The following is a 22,751-nucleotide window of genomic DNA, read 5'->3' on the forward strand; positions in this document are numbered from 1 at the left end:
AATGTATATCCTCAATGTAGCTAGGATCGCATCACAAAAACTAGTCTTTCTCTTCGGGGATATTTGGGAAGATATTTTAGATATTCTACCCTGCTTCACTTATAACTGCTGACACTGTACATGGTTCAAGTGGGTCCTACAATAGAGCACTGCGCCCACAACTGGGACTGCTGCTATTCATGCAGGCATCCAGGATAAAGCTGTTCGAATGATTGATATCCATATTCCATTACCAACGGAAACACTCTAGCCTCTGACCTACAATTATGCCGTCTTATCTCTGTCTGGTCTATCGCTACTCTAATAGCCTCTACACCTCTGAACTAGCTCTTCTCATGCATGCACCACTCAGACAAATCCAATCCACCTCTCATCATCTCTGGTGCTTCAACCTCCGGTTCTGTACTAACCACTATGCTGAGTCCTTTCTCTCAAGAACATTCATCTTCTGGAGTCGGCTCTCTGCTCAAGTCTTTCCTTTCGCGTCTAAAAGGAACAATAACGGCATTAAGTTCCTTGGTCTCAGAGAACCTGCAAATGCAGTGCGCATTGCGGCCTCTCCTAGACTTAACAAAAATGTTAAAAAATCTATGAAGGAATATCGAACACATTACTGAAAGCTTAATACAAAGATAAAAGAGAGTGAAGGACAATGTATCAAAATAGAAATAAGAAAATTTATAAATCGCAGAATTTACTTGGGAGCAGCTTGTAATAATAAATAAATATCGAGTTTTTTTTCTTTTTGTCTATTACTGACTTTTCTAATTCCACTGCGATCATTCACACTATTCTTGTCAAGCGCATGGTTGATTATATTGATTCTCTAAGGCATAAAAAGGTCTCTCTCTCTCAAACACACACACACACACGGCGGGCTTCCACAGTTTTCTTCAGCGGAGTTCGCACACAAGGCATTGGTCAACACGAAGTTATAGTGAAAGACATTTTCTCAAGGTGGGATTGAACAAGAAGCTAACGTTTGTTTTAACCAGACGTCTATGCCACATCCGTGTATTTTAACCTTAAATATTTTATAGAGAAATATTAAATCTGCTAAAACTTAGTCAGAAGTAGGCACACATTCTTAGCACTCACACCTTTGACCTAAATGATTGCTGGAGGGAATGAGAGAAAGTATATTTGTTATCAGTTGGTGCTGATTTTCAGTTAAATAGACGGGAGCCATGTGAAATATAAGTCCTTCTTAGGGGACCAAACCACCACCTGGTCTAAGAACGGAACTCACAACTATAAGGTCAGGATATCATAATCCAACTATTTGGCCACGCGACTTCACGCATACGCATATATAAATGAATGGTTATATATATATAAATATATATATATATACAAAATTTAGAGGACTGAACACTAAAAGTGAACAGCTTGTAATGCTAGATATAGACGTCAAGTTGCCATTTTCCAGGAAGAATGTGTTCTCAAGAGAAAACTCAGCAAAATAACCAGTATAAAAATAAGTAAGACAAATGAAAATATACGAAATAAAAAACAACTACCTATGTACTAATTAGTTTCACTTGTTAATATTTACGTATATGGACACGTAAACATCAGCAAGATCATCACTGCTGAGTAATTTCCGATCTCAGCGCGCCAAAGTGAAGGCATTTGAAAGATACATATAAATATAATTTGTAGAACTTTATACATCATGGATTTCGGTTGAGCGTTTCTGTATCTAGTTCTGGAAATTGTGTTTTGTAAACGACAGACTATGCTGATGATCTTGCCGATGTTTACGTGTCCATATACGTAAATATTAACAAGTGAAAGTAGTTAGTACATAGGTAATCGTTTTTTATTTCGTATATTTTCATTTGTCTTGCTTACTTTTACACTTTGTTTTTTTTTTGGTGAGTTTTTTTCTTGAGAACACATTCGTCGTGGAAAATGGCGACTTGACGTCCATATCTAGCATTACAGGCTGTCCACTTTAGTGGTCAGTCCTCTAAATTTTGTTTGTAAAAAAATTTTAATCTTCGGATTTTTAAAAATATGCTAGGCCACTGGTTTTAATTGATTAATATCAATCCAATTTCTACCCTTATTTAATTATATATATATATATATATATATATATATATATATATATATATATATAAAGTACCTTCGAATATCTATTTTTTCCCATCGAACACTTGTATGCTTAAAGCTTATAATTATTGTTTACAGAATTTTCCCTCATCACCGTTTATTCATCTAAGCATGTATGCGTGTGTGTGTGTATTTATATTGATATAATCTAAAAAAAAATAAGCTGAGAGAAATAACTCGAAGTGACCAACACACATACATATATACATACACGCGCACGCAATAACGTACACCCACACGTACTAGATCTGGAGAACATATGTGATTGATTAATTTTTGCTTCATTAAGATTTCATACCTTCGACTGGTGGCAAAGTAGATATTCGACAGCGAGCAATCTTAATAGAACACATCGTTATTGTGCTGTAGTTATAAACGTGAGTAAAAGCTTGTAGCAAAATTCCACACTGCGATTAGTGATGCAGTCTTTTGTTCTAAACATAGGTTTGTTGTATCAATTGATTTTCATTTGTATTCAATAAAGCAGCTAGTTACTTGCAGAGTAGTAAGGAGAGCGACGGAATATATATGGAACACCACGCTGCATGAATATTAAATACCTATGTGTGTGGGATCATAGCATGGTGTTTGTAGTATATACAGTTCGAGCATATGTTGTTGTTGTTGTTGTTGCTGTTGCTGTTGTTGTTGTTGTTGTTGTTGTTGTTGTTGTGCTGTTGTTGTTGGTTAGCGCAACTCATTGCTGGTAGATCAAATTAATGATGAAAGACGTTCCAGATATGACCATTCGGAAAAAAGGGGGTCACAAAGTAGGACTGCTAGCCTACTACCCTACTACTGTCCCACACTACTCCTCCACCCCAAACATCATAAATATCCTCGTTATTTAATTCCTGGCCAATTGTCAAGTTAGCTATTTAATAGGGTTTTTTTTCACTTTTAGTTGTCGTAGGTGAATATCGTTTGGTGGTCAAAGAAATTTTCATTCCTCAGACGAATTTTGGTAGCAGTGGAACTGTTTGCACTGAGCGACCACGAGCATACGCCAAGATAAACCGATTTGTTATATATGGCCCTACCTAATTTATCTATGTTGTTTAGCTTCTTCTTCTTCTTCTTCTTCTTCTTCTTCTTCTTCTTCTTCTTCTTCTTCTTCTTCTTCTTCCATTCGTCGCCTGCTCGTTTTCCCTCCCCCTCCCCCCTCTCCTCCTCCTCCTCCTCCTCCTGCAGAAACAATTGTAACGAATCATTATATATATATATATATTTTTCTCTTCTTGTTTCTCTCCTTGTTATTTTTCTGTGTCCCTTTCTGTAGAGAGCGTAGGCTCGAAACGTAAAATACTTTTTCTATTCCTAAGCGTTATGCTAATATATCTGTTTGTTTTGTACACTATCTGTCTTCGTCTTTTGTTTTCTTCGTCAACTCTCCCTATATATATACATACATACATACATACACACACATTAGGGTCATACATTTGTACTAAATAAGGTATCATTTGCGGCTATTAATCTATAGTAAATATACTAATACCGGGGTCATTATCTGTACTACTGATAATAACTATACTACTGATAATGAACCAATTATCTGTAGAGTTTCTTTGAGCCACATTGCTGACATACGTGTTGCACTGGGGGTCCCATATTTTTAAGTACACGTTTTTTCAAATATATCTGTCATATCAATTCGTGATCATTGAGTAAAAAACCTTTTAAAACTTTTTATTTACTCATCAATAATCCTATTTATATTATTTAAATTATCATTAGTTATTTGTTTGAACTCCCCATTTTTAAACCTCTAGCCTATGCCACTTGTGGGCTGCACATTTGCTCGAAAAGGGCCGTGTTTGATATGCCTGATCTATAGTAAGTATGCGAACAGTTGAGATCGTACATCTTTATTAAATATGAAAATATTTGGAGGTATTAATCTGCACTGAATTTGCTAACATTGAGGGTCGTTATCTCTGTTAAATATGCCAAATTTTGGTGTCATTCATCTGTACTAAATATGGTTGTGTTTTGGTTTAAAAATCGGCATTAAATATACTTCAAACACTTCCGCTTCAAGAGATATCAAAGATCTCAAGTTCTGGATAAGATGAATAGCGGCCTTGTATTGCCAAACAAATATGGAATATAACATCAAAGATTACAATTTCCTTGCCTGATAAATACGATTGAAGGCGTATATGTGATTTTATATGAATAAATAGTTGATAATATACAATACTCAGGGTGTATAACGTTCCGTGTAAATTTGCTTAGTTTAAATTTATCAGTTGTAGGCTAGTTAAGGAACAATGCATTTCGCTTACTTGTAACTACATGCAGCAAGTGAGCGTAACCCCTACAGTTCCTCCTGAAGACAATCCTCAAATTGGCTGAATCTGAAGACCAGAATTGCTGTCCTTGATTAAAACAATGTGTCTTTTAACCTAAATGTGTCTTTTTACACACACACACACACACACACACACACACACACACACACACACACACACACACACACGCACGCACACACACACACACACACACACACACACACATACACACATACATACACACAAATTACTGTCGCACATTATATCTTAAAGAAATTTTTCATCCTGGTTTTCGGTGTATAATGTGTGCACATACATACATACATGCATACATACATACATACATACATACATACATACATACATACATACATACATACATATAAGTATATATTTATCCATGTATGTAAATAAGCATGTATGTATAATGAAAGCAATGAGCAAAGAGATACGGAAGGGGAAAAGCTTTAACAAATAAATTTTAACAAATGATTTAATAATTTGAATATCATTTATGTCTCTATGTGAGTGTATATAAATATATATATATATATATTTGTGTATGTTTATATTTGAATACGCGCATATTAATACGCTCTCTCTCCCCCTCTCTCTCTATCTCACACACATACTCACATACTCACACACACACACACACACACACACACACACACACACACACACAACAGGATTCACTTATACCCACGCACTCACAGGTGTATATGACAGTATTTATGAGATTTTGTGTATGGGTTTCTTTATTTCAGTAGTTGGGGTTCATTCGCACATTTTCTGGTCGATGGTGGTGGCGGTGGCGGCGGTGATGTTGGTCGTGATGGTGGTGATTGTGAAGGGGGTTATTTTTGAATATGTTTACATACTTCTCAAGTTGTATATAATTTATTCATATTTACCCCATATTAAATTTATATACTAAATTTAACGCTTACTATTCGCTCTTTATGTTATTTAAAATCTTACATAGTTTAGTATTCCGTTTTCTTTATCTGTCTTCCAGCTTAATTCTATATAATTTTTTACGTTTACTTTTCATTTAACATAGTCACATAAAACATCGTTGAAAAACTCTACCGACCACTAATAACTCAGGCGTACTGTAATTCAATAAATCATAAATCAAGAATGTTTGTAACATAACTCAATCCTTGCCTGTCAGATATCTTGATATACGTCCGTAATGTGGAGCAACAGCAGAGAAGTTGAAGCGTCTTAATAAACAAAATGGTTAATCTATAACGACGCATCAAGCACATCAGCTCCCCAAACTGTAAAGAACAGAAATACGTGAATGGCAAACATTACAGCCAAGCTCATTTGCTGCATACTTCTAAATATTTTAAAGTTTTTACAGCGAACGAAGAGGAGAACAAGAAGTAAAAATAAGATAAAATTTGTAAGCCAATACAAAAATATGTACATTTTTAATCATCGAAATAGGCTGAAGTGTGATTAGAAAATGCACAAGTTTGTTACATTCCAGTTTTATTTCTCTTTTTACATATCCAGCGGCTTCTCATCTCTTTACTCTCTCTTTCTCTCGCTCTTTTCCTCTCTCACTTTCCCTCTGACTTTCCTTCTTTCTCTCCGTCCCTCCTTCCCTTTCTCTCTCTTTTACTTACTCCTTTTCTCTCTCTCACTCATAATATATTTAATGAATTTCACATGACTGACATTAGCTTTCGAACCTTCTGGTTTAGTCATCAGTCATTTAGTGATGAGTGAATGACTTGTGACGTACGCATTAGGAAGTAATAAAACGTCAATGACGAATAGGTGATATAGTGATAAAAGGTGACGGATAGCTGACGGTGAGGAATGAGAGAAGATATTAGAGTTTTAAGTATTTTCGGTGGTGGTGGTGGTGATTGTTACGCAACTTTCCGATGATGTCTGCAAGGTAAACCCGAGTCTTTGAAATTCATTTATCATTAAATTCTTAACTAATTTTTACAATATTCTTTACAGTTAAGTTGATTTAAGTGGTTCATTAAGGCAACACATTTTCTACTTAAAGAACATCTTTGTTATCTAACATGTGACAGGTAGAAAGCCTGCTCCTGGTGTTATAATACAGTTTCTAACTTAAAACACAAGACTCTATATTTAGTTGTTGAGTAATAATTGATCAAATGGAAACCAGTAGATGACAGGTACCTGTTTTATGAATACCAGAAGATGAGCTGAATCTTAGTCTTCGTCTTCTATTATAATTCAATTCATATCATTGGAGTTTTAATGAAATAGGCGCAGAAGTGGCACCTTGGGCAAGTGTTTCCTACTATAGCCTCTGGCCGACCAAAGCCTTGTGAGAGGATTTGGTAGACTGAAACTGAAAAGAAGCCTGTCGTAGGCGCAGGAGTGGCTGTGTGGTAAGTAGCTTGTTTACCAACCACATGGTTCCGGGTTCAGTCCCACTGCGTGACACCTTGGGCAAGTGTCTTCTACTATAGCCTCGGGCCACCAAAGCCTTGTGAGTGGATTTGGTAGACGGAAACTGAAAAGAAGCCTGTTGTATATATGTATATGTCTATATATGTGTGTGTGTGTCTGTGTGTGTGTGTGTGTGTGTGTGTGTGTGTGTGTGTGTGTGTGTTTGTGTGTCTGTGTTTGTCCCCCAAACATCGCTTGACAACCGATGCTGGTGTTTTTACGTCACCGTAACTTTCAGGTTCGGCAAAAGAGACCAAAAGAGTCCTGGCGTCGATTTGCTCGACTAAAGTGGTGCTCCAGTCAAATGACTGAAACAAGTTAAAGAGTAAAAGAGTAAATATTAAATTGACCCCAGTAACTGAATGGTATTTTATTTTATCGACCCATAGATGAAAAGTACAGATGTCCTTAGCGTGATTTGAGCACAGAACTTTTTTAAAATACGAATCTATTTAAATATCATGAAATATTTTTTCCTAAAGCTCTTCCGAATTTATCCTCTCATGCCGTTCTGATATCATTCTAGACGTTACTGATTAAAAAAAAATTTACTGGTTTCAATCACTGGACTACAGGAATTTTGGTGTATTGTACCATAGGGTTTTCGGCGATTAAAAACAACCCTAAGTACTTACCGTAAATACTCGAGTATAGTTCGCAGGGGATTTTTAGGGGGCTGTACCTCTGAAAAACCTAAACCTTGTGTATAATACGCAACCCTTCTCTAACTTGAGTCAAGTTACGTCCTTGGTTTGTAAAAATGTATACGGTAATGTCCTTTATTTTTATTGTATATATAACATATTGCAAACGTGTAGCCTTTTTGTGCATTTTGTTTGCAGAAAATAAAGAAATAACAGTAATTATGTTTAATAAATGTTACTTACTGCAAGTTATGGATCATTGTTTTATGACTTCATTACTTTCAGGCTTAGCTTAAGGTATTTTCGCGCCCAACATCACAAAATGCATCTGAATAAACATTGCCGGACAGCAAATAGAGACTCGGACATTGCTTAGAAAATAATTTTCATTTTTAACCTCGTATATAGTACGCACTAAGGATTTTGACATTTAAATTTTTGGGAAAAAATGCGGATTATACTCGAGGATTTACGGTATTTTATTCATCTTTATTTGTTGAATGACTAAGTTGCGTAGTTACAGTTTTTGACAGAAAGTCGACATACATTTTTAACGCACTAGACATAGTGAATTTCACGGCTATACACATGTACCCGAGGGCTGATATATATATATATATATATATATATATATATATATATATATATAATATATATATATATATTCAAATATGAATTAGAAGCAGCTCGAGGTAAATAAACAAAATCGAACACATACACGAAGTATGTGTGTTGTTAGTTCGTGGGTCGGCTGCGTATTAGGCGTAAGAGAATATCTTTTCAACGCGTCTGCTGTAAAAATACCTGAAAGTAAGTCATAGGCAAGCGATACAACTCAAACCAGGTCCCTTTCTGGAACGACGGATATCGGTGCTTCCTCATTGTTGTGACTTTTCAATGCCACGTACCAAACAAGGCCTGCTTCAAGCTATATCACCGACTAAATATAATCAGTTAGACTTTTAGATTTTACTCAAAGGATATTGGAATATTGCATATATACCATTATGCCTATAAAACGGATTTACAACTTCAATACCCATACATATCTTACATCTATTTTCTTTCCTCTACCTCACTCTCTATTTATATCACATCGAAACTAACTATGACTTAATTTATCCTCTCACACCGTCTCCGATGAACGCATATTATTAATTAATATCCTAGAAACGGCTATAAGACCTTCTATCTATAAATGCTCTAATATCTATACAGCCTTGGTTTTTTATCACGCAAAAAATTCTTTTATATATATATATATAAGAAAATATACATTGTTGTTACTATTCCACTAAAGCTTTACGTACACTTAGTGATTGAACTGATTGGAAACCTATAATCTATGACACTATTATTTTGGGAAATGTTTAATCTAATAATATTTAGAGGTTAGTATTTATAAAATATTTTGATATCTTATTATCTGGGAACTTCTCCATTCTACATTTATTATGGTGTCGTCAAAGGAAGAAGAACGTCAATGACTTTTTACAGTGAGAATGGAGTGAGCAGTAGGGAAGAAGACAACATGATTCCTGAGTTGCTTTAATAAATGCAAAATGATATTGAGTTCTCCTTAGGCTGGCTTCGTGGTCCGAATGCGTACAATAGACTTGACTCTGTTGAAAGTACACAAAGCACACAAAAGCCAGGAAAGGTGATAAACTGGGGACGGTTTAAGCTATCAGTTCGAGAACAGGTGTGATCTATCTGACGGACTTCCACTCAGTTTCCGTCAACTCATTTCACTTACAACTTTTGGGTCAACACGAGGCAACATGCTGTGCAGTAGGATCGAATCTAGCACCACGTAATTGTGAAGCGAACGTCTTAACCAGAGAGCTTTGCTTGCATCTATTTTCAATAATAAATTTAAGCATCATGCTCGATTATGAGGAGTTATATAGATTTGTGTTGAAACAAATGGATGAGCTGAAATCTGTAAATTCGAAGCTCGTTATCGGATACATCAACATTAGCCATTATCTAGCAACTGAAGGTTTATTTCGCGTACAGCTCAAGTTCCTGGGGCCGTAATGCTATTGCTGTTACATCGACAAACCATACGGAACTAATCCAAGAAAGTTATGTGATTGGTTACTAAATTCGTGTTTACTTACCTTGTGTAGTGAGTATCAAAACTTTTATGAGAAATACAAATGCACTAATGAGCAGAGAAGATAATATTAGCTCAGTGACAAATAGTATTTTATTAATTTGGGCATGCAAAAAACAAAACCTCGGATATGTTCCGGTCTTAGTAGACTTCTTTACGTATGAAATAGTGATGAGGCAGTCACTAAATAGATGCACAACAACGTAAACTGGAAGTTGTGACAAATCAGAATATTCAATTAAAATAAACCTCATGTTAATCACTTGCACGAAAAACAATATATAAATCGAGTCTCGAAAATATGATTGGGAATGTATATGCGGTAAGGAAAAGGCAACATTTCTCAATGATTGTCAAGGATTTACTAACCAACACAATAGTCAGTAGTTTACAGATATTCTGTTTTCTCTCTGTCTATTTTACAACAGATACAGCTTCGAATTAAGTAGCTGACTCCCATCGCCATTCAGGAGCCACTCAACCCAGCAGTTTCTCCTCTTTTCTTCCCCTCTTTTGTGCTTTTACCAACCCAGATCCATCAGAAAACGTTTTCTCTGGCTCATCTACTCAAAGCTGCATCTATCTGGAATTTTTCTTTTCGTGATTTCGTCTTGCCGATGTTTCAATCAAAGTGAACACGAATGCTAACGATCTCAGCAGTCTGAGAGGGATCCACAAAGGTCAGGGGCACCGCCCCTTCTCCGCTGACTTACGAATAAAAGAGGAAATTATAAATTGAGGATGAAAAGGATGCATTATCATATGGAGAAAATACACAAAAAGTAACAAACAATATATGAAGAAGTTCTTGATATATTCTGCTTTAAAAATCTGAAATGAAAAGAAGGATTTCAATAATAATCCGTCCAGGCTAAAAATGTTTAGAAAGGGACTGACATCAGATGTAACATATAGATTGTCAACTTTGAAACTTTCAGCAAAGTACATGAAAATAAAGTACAAAAGAAAAGAGATTAGTGGATTAATGGAGTGATGTAATAAATTTAAATCTTTCCGCAGATCCTTGGAACTACACGATATTCAACTTCATGACGTCATGAGCCAACAAGGGAGTATCTACGTATTATGACTCCGGCATGTTAGAAATAGCAACCAAATCTCTTTCGCCCTACTTGAGAGAGGGGCCCCAATAACACTAATGAAAGAATCGCCTTAAAAATAGGAAGGATACATTCGATTATGCAGCCCTCTCCTTGTCGAAAGAAAAGGTGGGATGGTCATGGAAGGAATACAAAGATGAGATCGCTAAAGAACAGCAATAACGACATTTTATAAACCGGATTGTGAAGAATGTTATACAAAATCCTGCAGGGTATTTGAACCCTTGACCTTTGAGGTCGTAATTCAATCCAATATCGATTTCAGTGACTAGATTTGAAGCAACCCATTTTTGTAATCAGTCTAACTGGTACTCATTTAATCAACACTACATGAAAGATAAATGGCACAATCGACCTTGGTTAGATTTGAACCCTATGTCGTTGCTGCAAGATATATATATATATATATATATATATATATAATATATATATATATCTATATATATATATATATATATATATATATATATATATATATTACTACCCACAAGAGGCTAAAGACAGAGGGGAAAAACAAGGACAGACAAAGGGATTAAGTCGATTACATCGACCCCAGTGCGTAACTGGTACTTAATTTATCGACCCCGAAAGGATGAATGGCAAAGTCGACCTTGGCGGAATTTGAACCCAGAACGTAACGGTAGACGAAATACGGCTACGCATTTCACCCGGCGTGCTAACGTTTCTGCCAGCTCGCCGCCTATGCTGCAAGATATATAGTTGAGCACTTTACTGCTTCTGACGATACGCTCCACAATTGATATTGGCGTGCGGGGAGTAGAAGACGTAAAAAAGAAATCTTATTCTAAATACTTTCGCGTTGCTGGTTCTACGGATTAGCTTGTTTGGTTTTCATTCCTGACAATCACAATAACATTAGAGGCTAGTAATACCTTCTTTTATTCAAAGTTGTTGTTTTACCTGGAATCAAACATGGCCGCACAGACCTTTCACTAAATGCACTTCTTATTGGATAAGGTACAACGGTTTACAATATGTCCTTTTTCAGATGTTGTGGTATGAGTTAAGAGAGATTTGGTTGCTATTTTCAGCAGGTAAGTCGACTACATAGACATTCCCTAATTTGCGCATTTAAATATAGCTTCTTCTTTTTTAATGTTGGAATATATAGAAGACGGTGCAAATATCAACCATCTCAAACGGTTATCTACAGAAAGTATAATTTATTTTATATATTTGTAGCTCAGTTTAGAAACTCAAATACTACAACATCCGGTTGGCGGTCATTTTAAGTCTCTTGCATACATAAGCTCTATGCAAAATATGTAAATTAATTTCCCTGAAGTGTTAGTTGTACATACATGTTATATTATAGTTGTGCAGCTCACTGCTGAAAGCAGAAGGAACTATGCTTAATTGACGAGTATCTCGTTAACATGGAATTCTGCACACAATATATTTTTAGGCAGAAGCATTCGTTCTTATGTAATATGTCTATACATGTGCTCGTGCGATAAGATGTTGTGTGTGTGTGGTGAGTGTATGTGTTGTCTATGCGTCTGCGAGTGCGTGTTTTAAATTGGTTTAAATCAATAGTATTCTGGCAGTGCTGGAGCACCACATTGGGAGTAGTCTGAGTAGCCTGAGTAGGTCATACAAATTACAACTTTTTGTTTCGTTTTGCTTTGTTATTTCTTCCTGAAATGTCAAGATTAGAGTAACGAAGTTGTCAAACTCTAGACCAAACGCCGAATAATAATAATAATAATAAGAATAATAATAATAATAATAATAATAATAATAATAATAATAATAATAAAAGGAAAAAAGGTTCACTGAAACAGAATTATGCATGCATAAACACGTGTTTCTAAAAACACTATGATTTACGGATAAATATAAACAGTTGTAGAAGGAAGAGTGGGTGAAAATGTGGCTAGTCTGGGATCTACGCGCACACATACACATTTGCGTGTGCAGGATAAATGCAAACAGGAACTAACGGACACCATACACTCTTGATTTTAGAATGACCGGATACCATCTGGCGCGTAGAAAAATACTTGGTCGATGGTGACGTCAGTCACGTGCGAGCAGGCATGCTCCTCGATTGATCTTAGCGGTCGGTAGCTGGTTGACACGCATGTTTTTATGCGTGATATGATGACAGTGGAGTTGAAGATTTTTACTGTTTGATGGCGTTTTGGAGTGTTTGTCAGAGCACTTGAGAAGGCTGTTCAGTCGAAGTATTTGTCAAATAACGAGAAAAGCAAGTGTGTATGCATAAAAGACGAGTTGACAGAAGGCGGTGTTATTTTTATGTTAAAACGAAAGTGTGGGCTACATTCTCGACTATTCACAACAGCACCGAGAGTTGACGAGAGTTAATTTCCTGGAATCAGGGCAACCTTTTCTCTCTCCAAACTATCTATCAAACCATCTCGTTATGTATCTGTCTATCTATCAATATTTTATTGTTTGACATTTAAGATAAAGACAGAAATACATTTCTGTTGATAATGATTAGTGTTTCAGACAAATTGTGCTTAATAAGTTGGAATGGTCTTAGGTGTTGAAATTGTTGCCATGAACATAAAATAACATAAAATGAACATCATCATCATTATTACGATCAGTATTGTTGTTGTTTCAGTCGTCTTAAATTTAAGACTTCTTGCCTTGAGTGGATGTAGTTTTTTGTTACATTTTTGTGGTTTCGGTTCTATGAAATTTTATTGAAATAAGCATTATTACTATTATTTGATATTTATTATTATTATTATTATTATTATTATTATTATTATTATTATTATTATCATCATCATCATCATCATCGTTATCATCATCATCATCACCATCATCATCATCATCATCATCATCATCATCACATCATCATCACCGTCATCATCATCATCATCATCATCACCATCACCATCCTCATCACCATCATCATCATCATCATCATCATCATCATCATCATCATCACCATTATTATCATCATTATTATTATTATTATTAATATTATTATTATTATTATTATTAATATTATTATTATTATTATTATTAGTAGTAGTAGTAGTAGTAGTAGTAGTAGTAGTAGTGGTAGTAGTAGTAGTACCACCACCGCCATCATCATCATCATCATCATCATCATCATCATCATCATCATCATCATCATCACTATTGCTGTTGCTACTGCAGATGTTATTCTTGTTGCTGTTTTCGCTAGTTTCACGCTAGTATTTTTCTGCACTGCCAGGTGCATAACTGTTTTCCTGAAGTGTGTGCCCTATCGACATTTGGAAGAGTGGGGAAGGTGTTTGGCATGTTATATCTAATTTTCTACTTTACGTTATTCATTGTGACATTTTAGTATTTCGTATTTTTATTGTGAAATTTTCTTTTTAAATGGCATTTAAAAATGACTGTAGAATATGTGTTAAATTGTGTTATTTTATTGGGTGGTGGCTGTACTGCGTATGTGGTGTGTAAATCGTGTTATAGTATTGGAAGATGAACGAACAGGGTGAATTGTACTATTAACTGAATATGTGCTGCGTTTAAAGTGCAACTATGTATTTAAGTGTTATATTTTAACCCGTGTGTTAAATTGTGAACTCTGGCATGATTCTTTTTTATGAGTCTGCTCGTAATTTTTCATATGGTGTCCCTAGCATGATTGATACTACTTCTCCTTTCGTACTTCACATATTGGTTATTTCCACTTTCATTTATTCTTCGATAGTTTTTCGACTTCTCGTACATCTTAGGTTTTCGCAATGTTTATCAAGATATTCCTATTTTCATTCATGTCTTTGATGATAACTTCCAATTCGGAATGCTCACAGCAGCCATATTCCTACCACTCTATGTCACGCTGGTGAGACCCATATTGGAGTACGGGATTCAAGCCCCTTCTCCTTATCTCCCCAAAGACATACAGCATCTCGAAAGAGTCCAGAAGCTGGCTACCCGCATGGTTCATGGTCTCAAAAATTTGTCCTATGAAGAAAGGCTGAGGACGCTCGACCTTTATTCTCTAGAAAAACGACGACGCCGTGGTGATCCCATTCTCGCCCACAACATTATAAGCGGAAAGTGTAACCTCTCGAAAGAGCTGTTCTTCACTCCTGCTCCAGAGCGTCGGCTGCGGGGTCATTCTGAAAAGCTCTACCTGCGACGATTTCATCTCAATCGAAGGAGAGGAGCTTTCTCCGTCCGGGTTGCGGATCCGTGGAACAAGCTGCCAGACGAGATGGTGAAGATGCCGACGACCGCTTTGTTCAAAGCCTCCCTGGACCTCAAGTGGCTTGAACTCTTTACATGAACACCACCCTGTACTTAACTCCATGTCCCCCTACATGGCCTTGCTATTTGCTTTTGAGCCAAATTAACTAACTAACTAACTAACAATTTCACTTTGACAGACTTGTCAGCCTGGATAGGTATGTTCTTGATTATCATCGTCATATTATTGTCACACTGTGGTGCATGCTCACACTACTTAGTCATGTCGAAGTATTAGAATCCTGAATCTTACAGAATGCACATCAGTACCAACTGGTCAAGTATATTGTTTGTAGGAGTGAAACCAGTCGTTTTTGTATCCCGATTGCTTTGTCTTGCATTTAATTTTAGATTCTACTTTCAATACTTTCGTAGCTTTTTATTACGACTATTCATTGATCAAGAGCAGCTAAAATAAGACCGTCCATCTAAAAGTTTAGGCCAAAGCTTTTGAGAATTGATAGATTTCACACTGGTTCACTTGCACTCGATCGAACCTTATCGGATATTGAGCAGGTTAAGATTTTGTCATTTTTTTCTCTCTTATCTTTAGAAATTCCCTTTGAATTTATGTATCTTTATTCTTTTATTCTTCCTGTTGTTTTATCCTTATATAGAACATTTTCTTCGGTGCAATAAGCCTGTGGTTTGTACGTTAGTGCTTCCTTATATAAAGTGAAAAAAATTCGTTTTCTTCAAATCTCCCAATTCAGTCTCTTGGTGATTGCTCCATTACATATATTATGTATGTATGTATGTATGTATGTATGTATGTATGTATGTATGTATGTATGCATGTATGTATATGTGTGTGTATATATGTATATATGTATGCATGCATGTATGTATGTATGTATGTATGCATGTATGTATGTATGTATGTATGTATGTATGTATGTATGTATGTATGTATGTATGTATGCATGTATGCATGTATACATACATGCATATATATATATATAGATATATATATATATATGTAGGCGGAGCTTATAGGTGCAGGTGTGGCTTCTGGTAAGAAGTTTGCTTGCCAAACATATGCTTCCGGGGCTTGGCCCCACCACGTGGCACCTTGGGATAATTGTCCTCTACTATAGCTTCGGGTAGACCAAAACCATGTGAGTGGATTTGGTAGACGGAAACTGAAAGTAGCCCGTCGTATATATATATTTATAACATTATATATGTCTGTGTATGTGTGTGTGTGTGTGTGTGCCTTTGTGTCAGTGTTTGTCCCGCACTACTGCAGGAAAACTGCTATTGGTGTGATTACGTCCCGTAACTTAGCGGTTCTCTAAGAGAGAGATCTCAGCATGGCCACAGTCTAATGACTGAAACTAGTAAAATATAAAAGATAACACATATTTTTTACGTATATAATTATAAAAATATGATTATAATTAAGGATGCTGGAAGGCCGACGCCAATACAAATATCTACAAGCCATTCTAAATTTGTTCTCTATTTTATTATAACACAAGTCTGAATGCAAGGGAAATGGCAAAATTTTAGAGCTATCCAAAATTTTCTAAATCTTCTTGCCCCTTCCCTCGCATTCAGTCTTGAGTTATAATAAAATAGAAAACAAATTTAGAGTGCCTTGTAGACATTTGACATCTACTTCTAGTGTACTGGCGTTTGCCTTCTAGCGCCCTTAATTATAATTACATTTTTATAGTTATATACTTAGATATTAATTTTACCGATATGGTGGGTATTTTTTATAGGCTAGCCACTGATGTAATCATTTTAATGATTAGATCTTCAATTTACAAGTATATATATACATACATACATACATACATACATACATACATACATACATACATACACACACACACACACACACACACATATATATATATATTGATTAATACTAGACAGCTAGAAACATTATGATTGTCTCTGTCTCCCCTACCTTCAGATCTTCAGTATCTTCTGAAATTACATATTGTATTCTGCTTCGCTATTATATATATTTGGTAGTTTCTTGTGTATTAACGCTTTGGTTTTGTGTTGCAAGAAAAAAATCCCGGTCACAGCATAGAGTTTCTATGCTACCCCAATTCTGGCTTTTTTTTTGTGATATTTGCTTTATTGTTTCTGCTGTTACATGTTTCCTGTTTGTTGCGTAGAATATTTACTATCTAATATTTCAGTGGTGGGTGGGTGTTTGTTTTAACATGTTTTCGTTTTGTTACTTGCCGGCTATGGATAAAAGAGCAGCGTCAAATGCCTTTGCAAGCTCTCTTTAGCTGAAGAGATCGATGTCCTAATGTGTCACGTAAGTTATTGCAAGGCGGCATCCGAAGGAAAGACATGAACAGAGTTTGGGATTCCAGAGAGCCGATGTTCTGAGGAGGAAAGACAAGGCCTAGTAGTTTGAGCAGAGCGCAATGGGGATGGGAATTGAGCATAGAAAAGGGAAATGAAAAAAGATATGAAGAGTGTATCAAGAATACCCGAGTAAAGAAGATACGAGATTAGAAAAATGCACGGAACAGAAGCCATCATAGTAGCGGTAGAAAAGCAGAGAGAAGGGGTAGAGAGATAGAGGGAGAGAGTAGAGAGATAGAAAGAGAGAAGACAGCAAACCTGTGGGCCTGTGAGTGATTTTATACCAACCAGAAGAGCGGCTTTCTCTTGATAACATCTCAGGTGTCTGTGGGTGCAGCAGCAGCCGCAACAATTGCAGCAGTAGCGGCAGCAGCATCCCAGCTGTAGCAGTAATACTCAATTCTGGGTCTCATTGAAATTTTGCGGTGCATGAGTTGAGTTATATACGTTTTAATGTCAAATAGTTATAATGTGGAGCATATTACATTTTAAAGGTTATGTTACGTTATTGGGTGACAGTTATGCGAGCTGTGGAGGCACATGGCCTAGTGGTTAGAACAGCGGACTCGCGGTAGAGGGATCGCGGGTTCGAATCTCAGACCGGACGATGTGTGTGTTTATGACCGAAACACCTAAGCTCCACGCGGCTCCGGCAGAAGGCAATGGCGAAACTTCTGCTGACTCTTTCGCCACAACTTTTCTCACTCCTTCCTCCAGCATCATGCAGCTCACTGCGATGGACTGGCGTCCCGTCCAGGTGGGGAACCTATACGCCAAGAAACCGGGAAACCGGCCCTTATGAGCCAGGCATGGCTCGAGATGGAATAAACAACAAGTTATGCGAGCTGTTGGTTGTGTGCGCAACGAGGTATCGTTGTCAGTTATGTAAGAGTATGTTTTGTGTTATACGTATATTTGTAGAGTTAATGATGTTTGAATTACGTTATTTTATTGGGAGATAAGTGCATAAGATATGAGATGTTTATATTGAGCATAAAGTGTATTACGTGATTTCGGCTATTAAATAAAATGTGCTTTGAGTAGGATGTCCGCTATGCCTTTATATTCCTACCAACAAGCAGCAAAACCTTTTGTAAATGTTCAGTATGAGATATGAAACAGAAAAATATGTAGATAAATAGTGGTTCAATATAGGACCGTTATAGTCTTTTGCTAGTTTCACTTGACTATCCTATGTTGCTTTCTAGACTAAAGGATACTGGGACTGAGAAACGCATTTTTGATCCATGTCATATTCTTCAAGAATCCTAAGAAAGATTCTTGAGATTTGTGGGGACTTGACTCCAAAGCTCAAGTCAACGTTCCTGGAAACTAAAGTAGCATGCAATAACGTTATTATAATAACACTGCTGTTGCTGCTGTTGTCGTCCATGACAATGATGATGATAATGATAATGATTTCTTTTGTTGACCACAAGAGCCAAGACATTGAGGGCAAAACATACTGACAAAACATACAATACATAAATAAGTGAGATTTACGATCAAAAGGAAGCCAAAAATAACAAAAGATATGACAAAAGACATTCAGATATAATTTCAACGTGAATTTCAGCAAGAAAAGCTTCTCAATAGTGGGGCATCTCATCTTGAGAAATTCCGGAAAAAAAAAACACACAGAAAAGGCCTGAATTATCCTGCCATCTCCAAAGTACCAAAATGTGTCTTCTCGTTTCCTTTTCCTAAAAAAATATTCAAGGCAAGCCTATTCAATCTCACCTGGCTACTCCCATCCGCCTTTCGATAACCATCCACAGGCGATAAAACAGCACATCTTAACTATGTTATTATACTTAAATGGAGCCAGAGTCCTATTTGTTCGCACTACAAAACAAAGGCTAAATAAGTTATTGTCTTTCTGGAAGGCTTTCTCATTTATTTTATAACCGTTAAATTTCAGAAAGCAACAGCCAGCAACTGGATAAAAGAAAAACATTGCTAAAACCTTCCTTCATTATCAGTTTTTAGAATTATAAACTTTACAACGTTATTTCTCAACCTTTTATTCTGCCAGTCCCTAGTTTGCCTTTGTTTTTCCCCCATTTAATCATGAGTGACAGGCCCAAAATGTCCCCAGTTTAATGCCAGTTTTTCGTTGTTGGATACTTATGAGGGAGCTGTGAGCATGCAAACCAACACAGAAGCTCCTTTTTCATCGAAGATATTTCTGCATCATTGATTAGTGACACTGTTATGTGGACGCTCCCAGACGATGAAGTAGGCTAGCCCAATACGTAGATATAGTAGGAGAGTAGAGTCGAGCAGAAAAGAGTTGAGCAGAGAAGAGTTGAACGTGCGACATAACAGTCACCAATCTGTAAAGGGAGTTATTTAAAGTCCGTGGGCAATGCCCGTTTTACTCTGACTAACCTATTGTAAATATTGCTTCCGAATTCCAAGGTGTGGACGTTTATGTATTTAGACAAACCATTAAAATTAGTAGTAGTTTAAGCTTCCCCTAGAATTATTTCTAGTTATCTATTCCAAAATTATGTCCATAAGTAGACAACATGATACTTCGACGACAGCCACTTCACTTATAATTTCTAGTTGTTTATACCAAAACTATTTCCACAAGTTATAGACTTAATACTTCAAACAAAATGATCGAAAAAAATTTTGATAGGTTGCAGTATTACTTTCAGACTATGAAGATTTTGAATTTATCATCACATTTCATTCGTTTCGAACATGATATTAAATTTATTGAACATATTTCTGATATATACAAATTTAATCTGTTTAAATTCACTTATCTTTGCTGACATATGATCTCTGTAACTATAATATCTAATCTTACTGAGAATTTCATCACTGTTGAGATTTTACATCGAAGAAGTCTTCAACACATATACGAAATATTTCGAACTAAAGTCAATCTTAATTTGAGTTTACTTTGACTGATCCCTTCCATTAATAGGATTTTTAATTGTCTAATGCTAACAATACAAGCCAAACAAAAAAGTAGGGAACCTCTCTGGATCCTGGAGAATATTTCGAATGAAAACAATTGCTCGTGAAAAAAAATTCCAATTGGTAATGGAATTGTAAAGGCTAAACGAAAATAATATAAAAAGTAGAAGCAAAAGAATTCAGAAAAATAGGCATTTATAAAAGAAAGCAGGAAATTTGAGGATTCCAGGCTGGCGAAACATTCAATAGTCTCTTACTCACACACACATATAGTAAGATAAAAGCATTAACATGGGAGCATACAATCACGCACATCGGCATACATAGTAATAATAATAACACTCTAACCGACGCATTAAGAGTAGTGAAAGTGAGCAACATAGCCAGAGCATAGGGAAAAAAATGAAGCAACCTAAAACTCGGATGGTGGCTTCAACAAAAAATACGGAATTTCAGAAAATATAAATTGGAAAGGAACAAACTCGAAAAAAGTCAAAGAGTAAAAAGTAAATAGTGAGAACAAGGAAGAAAAAAAAAAATCGAAAAAAATTATTATTACTATACAAACAGATAAAAAAAATTAGATTGCATTGACGAAAATATACTTGAGGAAGCTACAGGATGTAAATCGATAAGGCAAAAAGTTCAGTGCAAGAATTATATGACTTTGATAAAAAATGAAGGAAAAAGTAGAAGTAAAAAAAAAAGGAAGAAAAGAAACATGATGGGAGACAGTAGAAGAAATTAAATAAGAAATAAATGAATACGTAAATAAAAAAAGCACAATAACAACAACAACAACAACGTAATATCAATCAGAAAAATTGCAATCAAATAACAAAGTTATAAACATGAAAAACAATAACAATAAGTGACTTAGAACCACCCGTCAATTTTCTTTTTCTTACACATGGAAAATAATGTCACAAGAATTAAGAAATAGAGAGAGCAAGAAAGAGAGAGAGAGAGAAAGAGAGTGAGAGGGAGAGAAGGTAAAAAAATGGAGTCCAAAAGTGATTTTCCCGCCCATTTTTCTGCTTTCTTTTGCCATCAACCACCTTCCTCTTCTCGCTACTCAACCATATTGTTAATTCTCCAGAGGCAACCATTGTTGATCGAAACTGGAAACGATTATTTCGGTGATGGGTTGGCTGCAGGCATGTGAGGAGTCAGGAGTAGTATAATGAATGAAAGAAGAATAAAAAAAATAAAGAATAAATCGTAAAAACTGTCGAAAGGGTAAGTTTTATATATACACACATACATACATACATACATACATACATACATACATACATACATACATACATACATACATACATATATATATATATATATATATATATATAGATAGATAGATAAGTATATATATATATATATATGTATATATATATGTATATATGTATATATATATATATATGTAAGTATATGTGTGTGTGTGTCTGTGAGTGTATACAGGTATGTACATTAAGTGCGTGTTGTATATTATATATATATACATACATGTATGTGTGTATGTATGTATGTATGTATGTATGCATGTATGTATATATATATATATAAATATATATATATATATATATATAATATATATATATATATATATATATATATATATATAAATATATGCACAAGTACATGCGCACATCACATACATATACATTAGATATACTACACATATAGATGTTTGATTGCGTGTATTTGTGTATATACTACATAAAAGAGATGGGGAGTGGAAATGAAAACTGGAGGAAACAGGAAATGGGAGGAAAGAAACGACCAAGTGTAAAAGGAAAAGGAGAGAATCAAAGAAAGAAAAAATGAAAGAAAGGCATAAAGAAGAGGGTTGGTTCTTGTGCGCAGGCGCGTCTAAATACAATGAAATATGTTTGTACAATAGGAACAATAAGATATTGCAGCCGAAACAAAATAAATAAATAAAAAGAGCAATATAAAGAATTTTTATTATTTTTTATGTGATCATTTCATCCGATTTTTCTCTTTTCGCTTCTAAGTTTTGTGAATTATCGACGCAGTTATAAAACGAGTGAGTGCTTGGTTGTCTTTGTCTATTGAAACTTCCGTGAAGGTCACTGATCGGGAAGTATAACTTGATGAAATATTTATAGAAAGGCATCACTTAATGAATTCTTTTGAAGTGACCCAATTAGCAAATGACAAATTATGGGTGAAGGCAGAATTCGCCGGGGCAGCGGTAGAATGTGATAACAAAAAAAAAAGACACGTCAGATAAAACAAAAAAAAAAAACCTAAAAAATATTTCTCAAAAAAAAAACAACAACAATCTTATATGATGTCAATGAACACAGAAGCGAAAAACTAAAAAAATAAAAACAAAACAATGCCCTTATGCTTATATGTATTTACTTATTCACAGAAATGTACCCTTCAGGTTATGTTGAATGTATTTATCAATAACAACGTAAGAATTTAAAGTAATCAAATTTACCAATATATAAAAGGG

The 22,751-nt window shown here is 35.4% G+C and overlaps 1 long non-coding RNA gene across 1 annotated transcript; it reads left to right on the forward strand.

Moving 5' to 3' along the window:
* Positions 1-6,234: 6,234 nt before the first annotated feature.
* Positions 6,235-10,339, forward strand: LOC118762364. Its single transcript, XR_004998110.1, has 2 exons — positions 6,235-6,330; positions 10,055-10,339. It is a non-coding gene; the product is annotated as an uncharacterized LOC118762364 (long non-coding RNA).
* The last annotated feature ends 12,412 nt before the right edge of the window (positions 10,340-22,751 follow it).

The sequence above is a fragment of the Octopus sinensis genome, linkage group LG2, assembly GCF_006345805.1.
Source record: "Octopus sinensis linkage group LG2, ASM634580v1, whole genome shotgun sequence".
NCBI classification, from domain to species: Eukaryota; Metazoa; Mollusca; class Cephalopoda; order Octopoda; family Octopodidae; genus Octopus; species Octopus sinensis.